The sequence below is a fragment of the Lissotriton vulgaris genome, chromosome 5, assembly GCF_964263255.1.
Source record: "Lissotriton vulgaris chromosome 5, aLisVul1.2, whole genome shotgun sequence".
Taxonomy (NCBI): domain Eukaryota; kingdom Metazoa; phylum Chordata; class Amphibia; order Caudata; family Salamandridae; genus Lissotriton; species Lissotriton vulgaris.
In genome coordinates, this window is record NC_141693.1 from 1,270,064,072 (window position 1) to 1,270,083,336 (window position 19,265).

The following is a 19,265-nucleotide window of genomic DNA, read 5'->3' on the forward strand; positions in this document are numbered from 1 at the left end:
CTAATTAAAAAAATAAAATAAAATAAGGCCCATGCCCCTGGGGATGGGGTTCCTGGGACAGAGTATGGCCCTGGGAGGGGGGCCACGCAGCCCCTTCCTGATTTTTTTTTTTACAAAAAAAAATACAAATTAGGGGCAGGCCCTGGGGGATGGGGTCCCCAGGGCCAAAAAAAGAAAAAGAAGGGGGACTACACAGCCCCCGTTCTTAAAAGTAAAGAAAAAAATGGGATCGGGAGTAGGCCACGCCCCCTCTGGCGCGTTTGCAGAGGGGAACTAATTCCCCTTGCATACTGGGGGTCCCTGGGGGCCAACTAGCCCACCTGGAACCTCCAGTAAGTGCCAGGGGGCAGCATTGTAGAGAGGTGTAAAAAGGGGCGTGGCCTCAGAACACCTCTCTGCATTGCAGCCCCCTGGTGCATACTGGAGGTTCCTGGTGGGCTAGTTAGCCCCCAGGGACCCCCAGTATGCAAGGCGACTTAGTTCCCCCTCTGCAAATGCGCCAGGGGGCTGCGTTGCAGAGAGGTGTAATGAGGCCACTCCCCTTTTTACACCTCTCTGCAACGCAGCTCCCTGGCGCATACTGGAGGTTCCTGGTGGGCTAGTTGGCCCCCATGGACCCCCAATATGCAAGGGGACTTAATCCCCCAACTTAGAACGTGCTAACGGGCGTGTTTGCTGAGTGGTGAAGATAGGGGCGGGGCTAGAGGTGATATGTGTGCAAACATGCCCTGTGCCGCGTTTTAAGTTGGGGAATTAATTATTTTTCAATCCAGAGGTCCCCTAGGGGCCAACTAGTCCAACAGTTACCTCCAGTAAGCGCCACGGAGCTGCATTGCAGAGTGTTGTAACAAGCATTTACAATGCAATAGGTCTCGCAGTTGTTAGAGTTTGAGCTATTGGCATTGTAAATGGCAATGTCTTTTATTTATGTGTTGGTTTTTAAAACATAAATAAAAGGCATTGTCATTTACAATGCCAATAGGTTAAACTCTCGCAAATGCGAGACCAATTGCATTGCAAATGCTTTTTTTTATGTAGTTGTCTGTGAACTTCCACTTGCAAGTCATGGAGCACGCCCGGGTCAAGCAGAATCTGTGGTGTTTCTAGACAACTGAAACAGCCAATTGTTTTATGGCCATTTCTTGCAGGGGCTTCACAAAAAACAACCACGAGGACTGACAGGGGAGACCCCTCAGCAATCCTGCATATTAATGTTTTAGGAGAAAAGATAGTTGCAAAAATATACTAGGCGTGACCGTCTGGACAAGATTGGACAAAACCAAAGAAAAACAGCAGTCTTTTCCACGTTTGGGGTGTCTTTAAAGCCCTAGCCTAGCAACATTTTAACTGCACTCTGCATCTGCACTCTAAATCTTGAATCTGCACTCTGCACTCTGAATCTGCACTCTGAATCTTGAATCTGCACTCTGCACTCTGAATCTGCACTCTGAATCTGCACTCTGAATCTGCACTCTGCACTCTGAATCTGCACTCTGAATCTGCACTCTGAATCTGCACTCTGCACTCTGAATCTGCACTCTGAATCTTCACTCTGCACTCAGAATCTGCACTCTGCACTCTGAATCTGCACTCTGAACTCTGAATCTGCACTCTGAATCCGCACTCTGAATCTGGACTCTGCACTCTGAATCTGCACTCTGAATCTGCACTCTGAATCCGCACTCTGAATCTGGACTCTGCACTCTGAATCTGCACTCTGAATCTGCACTCTGCACTCTGAATCTGCACTCTGAATCTGAACTCTGAATCTGCACTCTGAATCCGCACTCTGAATCTGCACTCTGCACTCTGAATCTGCACTCTAAATCTGCAGTCTGCACTCTGAATCTGCACTCACAATCTGCACTCCGAATCTGCACTCTGAATCTGCACTCTGAATCTGCACTCACAATCTGCACTCTGAATCTGCACTCACAATCTGCACTCTGAATCTGCACTCACAATCTGCACTCACAATCTGCACTCTGCATTCGCAATCTGCACTCTACACTCGCAATCTGCACTCGGCACTCACAATCTGCACTCTGCACTCGCAATCTGCACTCTGCACTCACAATCTGCACTCACAATCTGCACTCTGAATCTGCACTCACAATCTGCACTCTGAATCTGCACTCACAATCTGCACTCACAATCTGCACTCACAATCTGCACTCTGAATCTGCACTCTGCACTCTGAATCTGCACTCTGCACTCTGAATCTGCACTCTGAATCTGCACTCTGAATCTGCACTCTGAATCTGCACTCTGCATTCTGAATCTGCACTCTGCACTCTGCACTCACAATCTGCACTCTGCACTCACAATCTGCACTCTGCACTCACAATCTGCACTCACAATCTGCACTCTGAATCTGCACTCTGAATCTGCACTCTGAATCTGCAACTGCAAAGCTGTGGGGCGTAGGGCAAGGCTGAGTGTGTTTTTTTGTGTTTTTACATTGGCACACAAACACTACTCTGTGTTTGGGAAACGTTGCTGCTATTGGTACAACCAAACCACATTCGTGATAAACCTGTATGTGTTTGCATTCCGGAGGAAGCCTGGACCACGCAATGAGCTTGTGAATTGTTTGCGATTGGCATGCTGCATTCCTCATTCTGTAATATGAGCTCTTGGGCCACTCGTCCCCCTGAGTTTATGTGACTTTTGCGTTCTCTTTAAAAGATTTACGACAAACACTACATAGGAAAAGCGATGACATCACTCACCTACGAAACCGAAAGCAGCCCGGGCTGAGAGTGAGGGCGGGGGCTGCCCGCGCATGCGAGATCCGAGCCCCGGCGCCAAAGCTGAGTTCGGCATCTGAAGTCCCGGGTCCCAGGAGGGGGCCCGGGTGAAGACCAGCGCTGCGGAGGCAGTGGCGTAACGAAACTTCAGGGGGCCCCCCTGCAAGGTAAGTGGAGGGGCCCCCTCTGGACTCTATCAGGAACTCTCCGGCCAAAATGCTGTGCTGAGGGGGCCCCCTGGAACTTTGGACCCCCTGCCTCCTGGGGGCTTGCGGCAGCCTGTGTTACCCCCTGCTAGTCAGGTGCAGGTGACAGCTCCTCCCACTACTTTAGCTCAGGAAGGCCCATCAGTTGGGCTATCAGGATATGCGGGGTGCACCTCAACTCCATTTGCGTGACTGTCTAGAATGAATACACATACAGGCCCCTGTATGTCTAAACCAGATGTTGATTCCACAGGCAGGCATAGGCACAGGATGGTTAAATAAGAAAAATGCCCACATTTTTTAAAAGTGAAAATGATACCTAAGATTTGCGTCCTATACACGGAGTGCACTACTATGGTCCACTGCAATAGTGGAAACAATTTGAACACTACAAAGTGATGAATTCAACGGTTGAAACAACAAGTTAAAGTATGTATATGATCGATATTTAAACAAAGTGTCCATTGAGGAAATAAAAAGATTGTAGGCTTATCTTGCTCAGGTTTATTTAATATTCAAATAAAGTGAGTCATGAAAAGAAACATTCTTCATGGAGAGAAATTCAAATTCAACATAAAAAACAGCTGACAATGTAGCTAATCCCAATGCATTTTGGGCATTCAGAGTCGCCCTTTGTCATGGGAATCTACAAATGAAAAAATCTTCAATCAATATCACAACATCAATGGGTGTTATTGTTTCTTCAAAAAACAGTCTCTAAGTGAGCAGGACATACATGAGGCTGAACACATGAAAATGGTACGTCACTGTGTGCAATGAAAGCGAAAGTCGATACCTGGAGCCGTGACCTCCAAAGTTTTAAAATAATCCAAACAAAGGTGAAATGTGAAACACACCAGAAACTGTGAGAATAGAGATGCACAAGCACCTGAGGTGAACAATCAGAAACCAAAGTGTTGAGAAAGTGATACACGGGCATCATAAGTATACGAAAGGGAGCCAGAGTGTCACGAAGACCAGCAGCTGGTTCAATGGAGTGATGGACATCATTTCTACACTAGAAAACATGCTGAGCTGCATTTGTATATTAACTGGGAGATGACCCAAGTGACCAACAAACCCCTACTGCTAATCAAATCCCTCCAAACAACACGGCTAGCTAAAAACGATTGTAAAGTGAAAGAAAAGAGGTCCTTGGAATCACTACAACATATCAATCTGTTATAGAAAACACACAGCGCTGGTCGGTGAATGAGTGAACAAACAAGCAGAGTTACGCGATCCCCCAAAGAGAAACCAGTACGATCAACTCACTATAGTGAAATCCAGAAACCGGCATAATACTGGAACAATACGTAACAACTGCGATGCCCCAGAAACACTTTCTAAAAGTGGCATTTTCAAACATACAATTTTAAATCCACCGCCACTAAAAGATGTGTTATTAACTTCTGAGCTTAGAGAGCCCAAACTCCAAATCTCCAGCTGCTCCCAATTGAAAGTTACACTTGCAAAATGATACAAGGCAGCTCCAATAATATCCTATTGGCGAGCTAGTCCTGGCAATAGTGAAGAACGAAATTGGCAGTATTGCATGATCATGACATGTAATACATGCCTGCACATGTCCTGCCTTTAACATATATTGCACCCTTCCCCTGGGAGTGTCTTGGGCCTACCTTAGGGGTGTCTAACATGTAGTAAAAGGGAGGGTTAGGGCCTGGCAAGAGGCTGCACTTGCCAGGTCGACTTGGCAGTTTAAAATTGTGCTCAAAGGCACTGCAATGGTAGGCTGGAGGCTGGAGACATGTTTACAGGGGTGCTTATATGGTTGGCACAATCACTGCTGTACGCGCCTTAGATGCATTTGATTTACAGACCTTGGGCACACGCAGTGCACTTTACTAGGGACCAGTAAATCAAAAATGCAACTTATGGAGAACCCAGCAGAATTAAAAATTACGGATGTAACATTTGCACTTGAGCACTGATTAGCAGTGGTAAAGTGCACAGAGTACATAAAACAGCAAAATAGAAGTCCAGCATAACATAAAAAATACAGGCGGTAGAGCAAATAAACACGTCAAGGATGCCAGGTCTTGCAACTGCTTAGAGATCTTTGAGTGATGACAGGTCACATTGCCTCTCTCTCATCGTCTCATGACCTCAAAAGACAGAGGTCAGTCGCAGGTGTCCAGGGATAATTGGTGCACCTGAGCCCACTACAAAAGAGCGCCTCGATCCACGAGAATCCACTGCAACAATCAATCTAAATTACACCGCGCTGTGTTTGTTTACACTTCCTTTCTCGGGTGGGCTCTTTTTAGATGTGATCCCATTTGTAGCTCAGCAGACAGCAGTTTACCGTGGCAGAGCAAGAGAAGGATGATCCGCACTCTGCTGCTTTTGGTCCAGCTCACTCATTTACGTGTATTTTGTCGCCTGCAAGTGTTGTTTTTGTTATCACAGGGGAGGGGCTTGGCCTGATTCTTTGCCCCACTACGAGCAAGGAGCCACATGAATTTCAACTGTGTATGTCCATTACGAAGTGACGCTAGAACACGTTTTATTTTAAAAATGGATTGGGCCCCGGAAGGCGTTCTAACAATTTTGAGGCGCGGTGCTCATCTTATCAGCATGAAAAGGATGAAATGCTGAGCCGAACTTGCTCTGATTCCAAACTAGTGGCCATTAGGTTACAGGTGTATCACTGCAACAGGTGCATCAACCAACTGAGCTAGTTTGAAAAATTCGGGAGTGCAAACATACTGGATTATTAATGTAAGTTTCCTTTTGTAATGCCTGCTTAGGACATCTGCTAATCACCAAACATCTGAGGGAGAGCCACACATTTTTTCCTTGAATTAAGAAACTATAACGATGATGCATATGTCATAAGTACATAGAAAGCTCACGAAAGTAAGCATGTGATGCTATACATTTAAAACATGATGGAATAACAATCTAGTATTTTAGCGTGTCATCTTAACAAGACCAATGCATTGAACACCATTACGTTGGCTGATAAAAGCGCATTTTATTTACAGTAGTCTAAAAGAGCCAAAACTGCAGGAAAATGTACCCTATACAAAATAAAAATAGCACTACTCTGCGCGCCGCCACTCCCACGCACCATTTTAATTATGAACACCCTGCCCGCCTCCTGGGCGTACTGCGCAGTGCGTACCCCTACCAACTATTTAATTAATTTAAAAAAGGCTCAGACAGGCCAGGCCGGCAGGGCGTGCGCACCACCCACCCACTGCACCATAATTTAATATTTATAGGCGGAGGCCCGTTACCGTCCGTCCGTGCACGGCTGCTTCGCACTGTAACTATTATAATATAGGCTTGCCTGCTTGCTTGCTTGCTTCAGCCTTCAGCAGCAGCTTACTGCATCTTCCTTAGTCCTCTGGTGAGAGTGAGGGGGCCCTGCCGAGGGGCGTGGCGGGCCCCTGCGGGGGGCCTATGTTAATACGCCCCTAAATTAGATAATAGTTAAATTGCCCATGACCGTCACGTCACCGTCCCTGGCGTACCGTGCGTGAACGGTTTTAATAGGCCTGGTAAAGGGTTTGCTGTCTTCCTCTACCGGTCCGAGAGTGAGCGACGGGGCCCCTGGAGGCTGGAGCGTGGGGGCCCCCTGAGGGGGTCTGTATTATTACCCCCTGTAATTTAATGTTTAAATAGATCACGTCACCGTCTGTTGCGGCGTGCGAGCACACTGATTAATTTAGGCTTGCTGCCTTGCTTGCAGCGGCAGCCGTCTTCTTCTGCTTAGGGGCCCCTGGAGCGTGAGGGCCCCCCCGCACCGGAAACGGAACATGCTAAAAGAGCCCGGTGAGTTGGGGGGGGGTGTGCGTGCATCTGTCTGTGTGTCTGCCTGCCTGTGCCTGCGTGTGTGCCTGCCTGTGCCTGCGTGTGTGCCTGCCTGCGTGTGTGCCTGCCTGTGCCTGCGTGTGTGCCTGCCTGTGTGTGTGCCTGCCTGTGCCTGCGTGTGCATGTGTGCATGTGTTGTGAACAGCCGGCCGGGATCGGAGCGCGTGACCTGATCCGATTCTGGCCGGCTGCGTGCGCGTGACAGTCTGTTGTCTCTGCCTAGTCCTTGAACGGGAAAACGACTGAAATGATTACAATAGATCGCTTTGCGACAGCAAAGGCTTTCGCCCCTGCAATCGCAGGTGCGACCTTAAAAGGGGGCGTGCCCTCTGAACATCTCTCTGCAACGCAGCTCCCTGGAGCATACTGGAGGTATCTGGTGGGATAGTTGGCTCACAGGGGACCTCATGATTGAAGAGGAATTAATTCCCCAACCTAAAACGCACCACAGGGCGTGTTTGCACACATGTCACCTCAGGCCCACCCCCTTCCTTCACTATTGAGTGAAATATTCCTCTAAAATTAGCCAAACTATGAATTCCGATTTACTCACCTGTTATCACGAGACGTCAGTGCTGCATCTTTGAGCCCAGTACGGACCCTGAAAAGTAAATCTAACCATACTTACAGTAACTTGAATTTCCTTCCATAGGCTAAAATTGACTGGTTTCCCTTGGAAAATTTTCTAAGTGTGGAGTTTTGGAAGTCTAAAAAATTCCTCAAAAATCAGCAGAACTACGAATTCCGATTTACTCACCTGTTATCAGGAGAGACCTCAGTGCTGCATCTTTCAGCCCACTATTGATCCTGAAAAGTAATTCTAATTGTAGATACAGGAACTTGAATTTCCATTCATAGGTTAACATTGACATGTTTTACTTGGAAATTCTTGAGTGTGGAGTTTTGGAACTTTACAAAATTCCTCTTAAATCAGCCAAACTACGAATTCCGATTTATTCACCTGTTATCAGGAGAGACCTCAGTGCTGCATCTTTCAGTCCAATACTGATCCTGAAAAGTAATTCTAATCGTAGTTACAGTAACTTGAATTTCCTTCTATAGGCTAACATTGATTGGCTTCACTTGGAAATTTTTCTAAGTGTCGAGTTTTGGAAGTTTAAAAAATTCTTCAAAAATTAGCCAAACTACTGAATTCCGATTTACTCACCTGTTATCAGGAGATACCTCAGTGCTGCATCCTTCCGCCCACTACTGATCCTGAAATGTAATTCTAATTGTAGTTACAGTAACTTGAATTTCCTTCCATAGGCTAACATTGACTGGCTTCACTTGGAAATTCTTCTAAGTGTGGAGTTTTGGAATTTAAAAAAATTCCTCTAAAATCAGCCGAACTACAAATTCCGATTTACTCATCTGTTATCTGGAGAGACCTCAGTGCTGCATCTTTCAGCTCACTACTGTTCCTGAAAAGTAAATTTAACTGTATTTACCAGTAACTTGAATTTCCTTCCATAGGATATCATTGCCTGCCATATAAAATATATATAAATAAAAAAACATAAAATAAAAAAAATATTACAATGTTAATATTTTTAAAAAAAACATTCAATTTATATTAAAAATATGTAATGTAATTTAAAAAATAAAATATCTAAAAAAAAATACTTTAAACAATGTAGTACATTAGTATAAAAAATATAACAATGAATACATTTAAAAATTATCATTTACAAAACCTTTGAAATTCACTGAAAAAAACCATAGGTTTCAGCCACGTTATAGTTAGGAATTAGCATTTAAAAAACCTTAGAAATTAATTGAAAAAACCATAGGTTTCACGCATGTTATAGTTAGCTGGAAATTTCACTCATACAAAACCGTTATAGTTAGTTCAGCTAACTATAACTTGCACGCTGAAACCTGTGGTTTTTTCAGTGAATATATATATATATATATACATATATATATCTGAAAACCTGGTTAAAAACTAAGTTAAGGTTCTGGCTCAAATACAGAAATCCACTGAAACTTGATACTTATGGTAAGCAATGCACATAATGCATGCCAGGTCTTGAGTTGTCCAGTGGTCAAGGATGCTGGGGTGTAAGTTGGAGGGAGTGATTGGCGTCATTTAGGTGTCTTTGCTCGTGACCACAGGGCAGAAATGGGTGTTGGTGGTTGGCCAAGACTAGTACCTAGCCTGCTGTTGGACAGCATGAGGGAAAAGTACCTCTGGGAATATTTAGAACCTCATCAGGAGTCTAAAGGGAATGAAGATCCACTATTCCTTAACTTGGTAAGATTCCTGAGTAAGGCAGAAGGTGGGGTAATGGCAGAAACTCATCTGGCACCTGTGCTCTGCCTACCCATGACCCCTAGTAACAGTCTGCTAGGGAATTATTTTCAAATCTTAGGTTCACCACAAAAGCCCCTTACACCAGACTGAATCTGCTGTTGCTTATTAAGTCCTCAAAACCACCAAAGCTAAACGCCAAACAAAATTAAAATGGCAAAATAGGTCCAACCATACCTGCTCGTCGCTTATGTCACCTTCTTGACTACAGCCTATACCATATGAGGTAATATTAGGGAGGGGACTACCCTTCTTTCTCTAAGAAATCCCTTACAGACAAAATTGCTCAATAATTACCAGCAAAGGAGAAGCACTGAGGTTGCTGTACCCTCTATATCATTCTATGGGAGACGTGGCCAACAGCGATGTGTTCTTAAAACTTCCCTTCAGCCACTGCCAGTGCCATTCAAATGAGCACTTGAGGGCAAAACTCACCAAGGGGCATATGTATCAACCAAATGTTTAGTTGCAAACGCTGCGAATCGCAGAAAACAGTGTTTGCGATTAAAAATTCGCTATTACAGATGTATGAGGCACAATCACATTACAAAATAAGAAATCTCAACGGTTGCGATTTCTTATGTTGCGATACCATGAAATCTGTGAATTTTCTAGCGAATTCTCAATTTGCAATTTCCTCTGTTTGCAAAATTCGCAAACTGGATATCGCAAAATAAAAAATCAAAATGAAATGTAACAAAAAATCGCAAATTGCGAATAAGAGAAAATCGCAAATTAAGAAATCGCAGTTACCACCAAGTGAATGCAGGTGGTAACCAGGGGCAAGGTATAAAAAGCAGCCCACAATGCAACTGAAACTTCCACAATGGCAGCACTATACGTGATAGCCAGGAGGCTATCACGTATGTGCCCTTGCACAGAGGAGACTGAGACAGGAGCGTATTTTCAGGCTGCGCATCACGCTGTTCCAGCAGACTTAAGAGGACATCCATGAGAAGTACAGGCTGCACCCACAGACCATCTTGGACCTGATTGAGGAGCTGAAACCCTTTTTGGAACATCCAACACGCAGGACACAAACAATTCCCACCCATGTGCTGGTTCTGTGCTCACTGCACCTCCTGGCCTCAGGGAATTTTCAAGGAGTCATAGCAGAGGTTGGCGGGGTGTCACAGAGTGCACTATCTCGCTTTTTCCATGCCTTTTTGGATGCAATGCTGCAGAGGCTAGCACATCATATATACTTCCCCAGCACCCAACAGGCATTACAGCAAACCAAACTTGACTTTTATCAAATTGCATGTTTCCATTGGCTGCATTGATGGGACCCATGTGGCCTTCACACCCCAGCAGCAACAGAATATGTGTACAGGAACCGAAAATGCTACCATTCCCTGAATATACAGATTGTGTGCAATGCTAAGTACATAATCAATGACATTGTAGCAAAATACCCTGGCAGCACACACTATTCTTTCATCTTCAGACATAGTGAGATACACAGACGTCTGAGTACTGGAGACTTTGGAGAGGGATACCTGCTAGGTAAATCAATAGCACACATCCATCCATCCACTACTTCTTTTGGGGGGGGGGGGAAATTGACTAACCTATTATTTGTATCCATGCAGGTGATAGTGCCTTCGCAGTGCGACACTTTATCCTAACACCGTACCTGGATCCAGCAAATGCAAGGGAGAGGAGGTATAACAGGGCACACAGATCAACGCGCAGCGTCATAGAACCTACCTTTGTAATACTAAAGAGCGGTTCAGATGCCTATATAAAAGTGAAGGGGCACTGCAATACAGCCCTGAGACAAGCTGTAAAATCGCGATAAGCTGCGCAATGCTCCACAACATGGCTATGAGGAAAGGCACCGCAATTGATGTGAGCGACACAGACACATCGGATAATGTTTGCCCACCTCCCCCTGGCAGGGCAGCAGCAGGAGTCGGAGCAGCTGCTGGAAGTCAAAGACGGTCTGAGATTACACAAAACTACTTTTAGGTAAGACATAAAGGTGCTGACACAAAATACTTTTTGTTACATGTGATGTGTTTATTCACACTTCACAATCAATAATTTTAGCAGTACCCAACACATATTTTGTACACAGTGAAGGTACTGATCAATAAAGTGCAATAATATGTTTAGGTGGGTTACTTCACCCCTTTTCACAAAAGTTTCAATGTTTAGTTCACTTCCTCCGGGAACTGTTTGGTGCAGGCCGGTGTTCTGCCTGAGTGCCCTCCGTTGTCTGCCTAGCTGCAGCACCTTGTCTGCCACTGTGACGTCGTGCATCAGGCAATGTGGGAGTGATGCTGCTTCTACTGGAGGCCTCTTCACTCTCCCCAGAGACCACAAGTGTGCTGCCTCCAGAGTTTGCAGTTTGCATTTGTTCCATTGCGTTTGTTACCTGTTCCAGCCCTCTGGCAATGTCCTGGCAGCAGTCTGTCATTTGCAGCTGCATAGTAATGCTGCGCCGTGTAAAGTTGCTGGTGGTCGTGCAGAGGCGGTTCACTGCCTTTGTATAATTGTGCAATTGTGCATTGGCACGTTGGGCATCCCTGTCCCTAGCAATTTCATTACATTGCAGTGTGGCCCATAAGTTTTGTATGGCACCTCCCATGGCCATGATGCCCTCCCCCATGCTCCGCTGATTTTTGTTGAGGGTGCTCAGCTGCCTGTTAATCGAATGTAATGCTTTGTGTTGCAGGCGCTGAACTTCAAGCATGTTCTGCTCAAGTCCAGCAAAAAGAGTATGTTCCCGTTCACTGCCAGTGCGGCTCCTGGGTCTTGACCTCCGTGCTTCATTTGCTTCAACACTTTTTTGTGGTCTTTCATGTCCACGACTGTCAGACACTCCCTGCCTTTCCACTCTATCCTCACTTGCCTCCCCTGTGGCGTCTAAGTCGTCCTCCAATGGAGCCAGTGTGGGCACATATGTGCGCTTCCTGAGCATAATGGTTGTCTGATGAAAGTCATCACTTGTGTCCCCATCATCGGAGTGCTCCAAATTAATTGGGATGTCTTCTCCCTCTGCATTGTCCTCAGGTGCCCTGGATTGTGCTGTGGAGGTAAAGGGGGACATATGAGTTTGTGTTTTGTCTGCATTTTGGACTCAATAAAGTTTAAAACTTTTAAGTTGCCTGACTCCTGACACTGTCATTTTGCCTTAACTGAGACCCACATTTTAGGTATTATTTCCTATGTCTCATTCACAAACTAACCTACATTCAACTACAACTCCCATGATGCATTGCTGTGTGTGTTGTAAGGAGTGGACCGGAGTGACAAGTGTTGTCTTTATGTTACACATTCTACACATTGTGCATGCCATGGAGAGGTGTGCAAACATTTTTTGCCATGCATCTTACCTTAACTGCTTGATACAGGGTCAGAGCTGTCAATGTCAGCCACACCACTTACACTCTCAGGCAGGAGAGTAGACTCCACCAGCTCTTCATGGGGTGTTGGCTGTCCTGCTGTGGATGTTCCTCCCCCGGTCTTCGGTGACTCCTTCAATCTGGCTGCCACCCTTTCCTTGGACCTTTGGCGCATATCGTACCACCTCTTGCGCAGTTCTTCGATGGTACGATTGGTCACACCCACAGCATTCACCTTCTCCTGTATTTGCAGCCATATCTTCCTTTTTCTTGCCTCTGGTACTTTCAGGGCTTTCTTACCAAACAGGAGCTCATGGCTGCAGACCATCTCCTCTATGAGGAACTCCTGCTCTTTCTCTGAAAATGTGTGATTCCTTTTCCTCTTCTCACATCCATGCCCTCCTGTGGCCTCTGAGACTCCATTGGGGGACTTGATGTGCTATGCAGCCTCCAAACACACTCCAAACTGCCCCTAACTGTGGCTCAGGCAAACAGATGAAGCTAATCACGCCCACTTCCTGGTTGTGATGTCATCAAGCTGCACCTGTATTGCAGATTCCCGGTTTTGCGATTTCTATATTTGCGAATTTCGCTATTAAGGAATCGCAAAACAATATTCTTAGATTTTTTGCAACATTTATGAAATCGCAAAACTTTAGCGATTTTTTTATATACATCCCGTTTTGCGAATCTGAAACTGCGAATCACAATTTCTCGCAATTTGAGATTCGCAAAACGGGATATTGATACATATGCCCCGAAGTCTTTCAGAGCCCTTGTCAAGTGGCAGCCATGGTCGAACTGGCAATCAAACAGTGCCCAGTGGGTTGATCTGATAGGTCAGTGTGTGGGCTATTTTTGGCTGTTTGTGGGCCTGTTTCATTGTCTAGTGGGAACGTTTTTACTGTTAATTTCCTTGATATTAAATAATACATTGCCTCCAGCAAGCTGAAATCCATGCAGTTTGCCATTCCTTGTGAAATACTGGCATATCTACCAATATATCATGTAGTGCAGCACAGCAAGTCAGAGAAAGGGCAGGGATGTGCTATATTTAACATAATACGGCACATTCCTGCCTTTTCCCAACGCTGGTGCACAATGTGCTGCCTAGCTCCAATGAATGCACTCTTACATCATTGTGCAAGTGTGCCTGCATTGTAAGCAGGTATGTTTTTGTAGATGAAGGCGCCCCTTCCTGCACAAAAACAATTCTCTGAGGCATTTTCCTCATTCTATTTGTGCTTCAAAATGCAGCACACATAGAAAGAGGAAGAACAAGGTAAAACAAACATAATTCTCCATTTCACTCCTCACCTGGGGAGGCGTAGCAGTTTTGGCACATTCCCAGTTCTACCACGTGGTAAACCTGGGACTGCATTGAAACCCATTAGTGTTGCATGGGACCACCAATGCACCACCCATGGAACACCTTCTTGGGGAAAAGAAAAGAAACACAGCGATTTGCACTGTGTTTTCATTATTCTGTATTTATCAACTCACGCAAGGTGGCTTTGAGTGTCTTGATAAATAACATTTACTGGTTGCGTCGAGCATGCACCCCGATGCGTGGTACAAAAGCGATGCAACCCTTTCATAAATATGGCCCTGTGTCTTTTTACAAGTTCAAAAATGCCCCAATTTGCTTACATGGGTCAATTTTTTAGCTATCTAATTCACTAATGAGGGCCAAATTTATTTCGGTGCCGGGTCTATTTTCTTTTCCAGTCCGACTCTGGACTGTCTGGTACTGTTAATCTACACGATCCTTCCGGTCTTCCTGTGCTAGAACTCAGCGTTTCCCCAGCACTAAAACAATAAAGTCATGCATGCTCCCTAAGTAGCTCTTCAAGTAACATTTTTTGTAGAATAACTTAGACTTTGATTAAAAACCAAAAAACACTGCAACCAACAATCATACTATGCAACACAATGCAATTATCATCTAAATACATTTCTAATTCGTCATATACACATTGAAAACGGCATAATCCTGCCACAGACTTTTGCAATGAGTCTGCAGGGTAGGTACTGGGGACCCCATCAGCTGAGCAGGTAAGGTAGCTCAATAGGTTAATGCATCTTCCAAATGTGTGGGAGTTACTCGGAGGGTTGCCGCTGGTTCTTAATCTCGTTTGAATAAGGGAGATTGGGTTGAATAGTAATAACATCTGGAATTAGCCCTAAGAGACAAGCATTGGTTTTACAAAGAGACGGGGTAGTCATGACCTTGTCCCCTTATATTTTATGTTTTCACGCCTACGAGAGGTGAGAAGGTATCTGTCACGAACATAAATTCAGCCTCTAGGCAAATAGTGTAAACATATAATTTTTGTGACACTGGAGCCGGTCAATCCATCATTCTGTGTCTGCACCGATGGCCACACCCAGTTCCCAAGAAAAGACACGAAATTAGAATCAAAGTGCCAAAACGGGAATTTCTGCATTTTGCCGCTTCACTGTTCTCCATAAATAGGCCGCTGCCGCTGCTGGTGCTGAGCTGAGAGCTGGTGCCCCTGCGTCCCTGAGTGCAGGTGCGCCTAGACCCTTCTCCAGTCACACACCTCTACAGCATCACTGCACCTCAGCAGAGACAGCCGAACGTGGAGAGCTTCTACCAGATCTCCAGTGACAGGCGTGAGTATCCAGCAGAGGGGTGTGCACTGGAGAGGGGACACCACCAGAGGGTTATTCTAAGGGTGATGGCCCAGTGGAGTCCAGGGAGGGCACACCAGGGGGACATTTTATGGGTGAAGGTTGAGTGCAAACCAGAGAGGGCACATCAGGGTGACATTGGACGGTCGAGTGTCCAGTGCAGACCAGAAAAACATGCCTTAGGGGTATTCTAGGAGTGTTGGTCCCATAAAGACCAGACAGGGTACACCAGCGAGGCGTCATATGGGTGATGGTCCAGTGAAGACGAGATAGGGCAACCTCGAGGGGCATTCTAGGGGTGGTGATCGATAGTAGAGCATAGAAGACACACAAACGTGGCAGTTCTAGAAGTGATGCGCCAGTGCCGACCAGAGCAGGCATTCCATAGAGACATCCAGTGGGTAATGGATCTGTGAGTTCCAACCTGGGCACGAAACAGACCTTCTGGGGGTGATGGTCCAGAGAGGCCGAGAGAGTACAGCAGAGGAGCATTCTGTGGGTGACTGTTGCGAGCGGAAGAGAGAGGGTCACCAGAGGGGCAGACTTATTAATGGGTATTCTGGGATGATGGTCTGAGGCTTACGACAGAGGACACACCAGGGCGACATTCTACGGGTGATGGGTAAGTGGGCATTCTAGGGGGATGATTGAATGCAGAAAAGAGAAGGCAGCTCAAAGTGGCACTGTATGGGTGGGAGTCCAGTGCAGGTAAGAGATTGGATATTAAAGGACCATTCTTGGAGAGATGACCTTGGGCAGACCGGGGGGGGGGTACAGCACAGGAACATTCTATGGTTGATTTCCACTGCATACCAGAGAGGGAATACCAAAGGGTATTTGGTGATTTATGTTCCAGTGTATGATGAAGGGGGTATACATTTACCAGATGGCAACTGTTATAATAATGGACAACGCAGTCTTCATTCTCTTTCATTTCATGTTAGAGTGTGTTTTGAAAGTCTTAGAATTATTTGCAGTAATCTGAAAATATTTCAGAGGGTTCTGATGTAAGAGTACCTGTTTTTAAGAAACTTAAGTACCAAAACTGTGTGGCCAGTAATTTGATATTCAATCAGGTAAACTTGGACAGTCTGCAATAGACACACCTTCACAACTTTGCAGTAAGTCTCATACACCTAATGGTGACCAGTGATTCGTTTTGACCTAGTCTGTATTTCACTATTTATCTGACCACTTAATTCCTAAAATTGGCTTATCATTGGTGGTGCTGTGGACATCTGGCTAACCACCACACATTCTTATTTAGCTTGTTAAATAGCCAATCACGGAAGCACATTACAAATACTGGTCTTAGAATGTTAAGGAATCAAGACTCCCAAGATTGTATTCCCTTTCCTTATCAATTCCTTTAACTGCCACTTCCATGGACAGGCCATGTAGTTCTTAAGCGTGGATGTCATGTTGACCTACGTATAATCCACGTTGTGTTGCTTGTAACCACTGACCTACATCTGCTGTATTCATTCTCCCAGCACAAACTACCTCTGGTCCCACCCAATCAAAAGTAAACAAAATGACTTGATGTTGTAAAACACAGCCCACACAGTTTCCCCAATCAATAATGATAAATTGTGCTTTACATCTTGAGCGCTTCCCCTTATAGCTCTGCCCTTAAAAGCAAGTAAACTCCTGATGCTGCTATTCCTCCCTAGCGCCCTCATTCTGTGCACCACTTCATGAATACCAATTCGAAACCAAAAAAAGCTCTCCCAGGCCGGGCAGCCCAAAGAAAAAATCCATGCTATCCTGTCATCCTTTCAATCAGATTTGAAAGAAAGTTATTGGCTGCAACATACTACTGCGGCATCACCCTCCTGCTACCTCCACCCTAGCACAGATGGATGTATGACGATCCGTCGAAGTGAAAGTCCTCGCGGCATTTCACATCGCGGGCTTTCCATCGCATCGGCCGTCGCGGGCATTATGGCATCGCAAGTAGTTGCGCTGCAAATGCGGCAATGTCATTGGAGCGCGTGTCACATCGCCAATTTAACATCGCGCGACGTGACAATGCGACGTTTGAGGCCACACAGTAAAAAAAATTGCGGCCAATGGGTTTGTGGGGGGTGGGGGTATATATTGTATTTCCCACCGCGTCTGCAGCCATTTGTGGCTGTGTCGTGACCCCGTTTAAGACTTTGGAATCAGTAAGTGTGTAATTTGCCCTCTGTTACCCTCGTTTTTTGGTCCTTCTGCCCTCTGTCTGGCTCGTGTTTTGTGCCCTCCTGCCCTCATTTTCAATTGTTTCCCCCTCGTTTGTGTGGCCTTCTGCCCTCTGCCTGCCCTGAGTTTTAATCGTTTCCCCCTCGTTTTCGTGGCCTTTTGCCCTCTGTGTGCCTCGTGTTTTGTGCCCTCCTGCCCTCATTTACAATTTTTCCCCCCTCGTTTTTGTGGCCTTCTGCCCTCTGCCTGCCCTGAGTTTTAATCGTTTCCCCCTCGTTTTTGTGGCCTTCTGCCCTCTGTCTGGCTCGTGTTTTGTGCCCTCATTTTCAATTTTTTCCCCCTTGTTTTTGTGACCTTCTGCCCTCTGCTTGCCCTGAGTTTTAATCGTTTCCCCCTCATTTTCGTGGCCTTCTGCCCTCTGTGTGCCTCGTGTTTTGTGCCCTCCTGCCCTCATTTACAATTTTTCCCCCCTCGTTTTTGTGGCCTTCTGCCCTCTGCCTGCCCTGCGGTGTAATCGTTTCCCCCTCGTTTTCGTGGCCTTCTGCCCTCTGTGTGCCTCGTGTTGTGTGCCCTCCTGCCCTCATTTACAATTTTTCCCCCCTCGTTTTTGTGGCCTTCTGCCCTCTGCCTGCCCTGAGTTGTAATCGTTTCCCCCTCGTTTTCGTGGCCTTCTGCCCTCTGTGTGCCTCGTGTTTTGTGCCCTCCTGCCCTCATTTTCAATTGTTTCCCCCTCGTTTTTGTGGCCTTCTGCCCTCATTTACAATTTCCCCCCCCTCGTTTTCGTGGCCTTCTGCCCTCTGCCTGCCCTGAGTTTTAATCGTTTCCCCCTCGTTTTCGTGGCCTTCTGCCCTCTGTGTGCCTCGTGTTTTGTGCCCTCCTGCCCTCATTTTCAATTGTTTCCCCCTCGTTTTTGTGGCCTTCTGCCCTCTGCCTGCCCTGAGTTTTAATCGTTTCCCCCTCGTTTTCGTGGCCTTCTGCCCTCTGTGTGCCTCGGACCATTCCCTACAAATTCCTCATGAACTAATGGTTGTGCACTAAACAGAATTATTTTTTCGCTTGGCAACCGTCATAAAAATATTGTTGACCCCTCTTTAACCTTTCCGCTCTCCGTCAGACCGTCACAAAAGAAATCATTGCACCGCGTGCAAAATGCCAATGGCCAGCCTCATTTGAAACAGATTAATCAAACAGAGCCAAAGTTTGCCAAAGTAAGTAAAACTGTTATTAACCACCTTCTTCAACTTTGCACCACCTCTTGGTGGATTGTCATAAAACTTGACATACGAAAAGACAATTAACTCTTTCAATTGCCTTAAAATGTTGTGTTGATTCATGATATAGACATATCAGTAAATTAACCCTCGTTTCTCCTCCTTTTGTGTAAAGGGCCTCCCCTTGATGCATCTGCATGACTTTAAAATACCTAACAACAATCTCAACATACTACAGGCCTGAAGCTTGCAAATAGATTCGCGAAAGATGTGCCTTTGAGACTGCAAAATATGCTTTTTGCCATTTACTAATTACATATTGCACATCAGTAAACTTAAACCAGCACCAAAAATGGGACTGCAAATGGATACCAATTCACAATTTGGAAAGAGAGTATTTTAAGTGCCACTTCAAAAGTGTGAATCAGTAATCAAGTCATTGGTGTTTCCCATACAAGGATGTATGACGATCCGTCACCCATGCATACACCCGTGCATCCATCTATCCGCCATGCATGCGTCCATCCAGCCACCCATCCATGCATCCATCCTTACAGGCATCCATGCATGCATCAAGTAAAGTAGTAATAAATATGTAATTTAGCGCTGGCAATTTAATGTCGCCGAGAATCCAGTACTCCAGTAATAAAATTGTAATTTAGCGCTGGCAATTTCATTTCGCCCACCCATCCATGCATCCATCCTTGCATCCATCCATCCACCCATCCATCCACCCATGCATCCATCCACCCATC

General features: G+C 45.7%; 1 protein-coding gene across 1 annotated transcript in view; it reads left to right on the forward strand.

Annotated features, from left to right (window-relative positions):
* Positions 1 to 14,961: 14,961 nt before the first annotated feature.
* The window catches only part of LOC147712440 (uncharacterized), a 105,861-nt gene continuing 101,557 nt past the window's right edge, over positions 14,962 to 19,265 (forward strand). The window contains exon 1 of the mRNA XM_086923114.1: positions 14,962 to 15,097. The gene's annotated coding sequence lies outside the window, so the exon portion shown is untranslated. The remainder of the gene's footprint in view (positions 15,098 to 19,265) is intronic.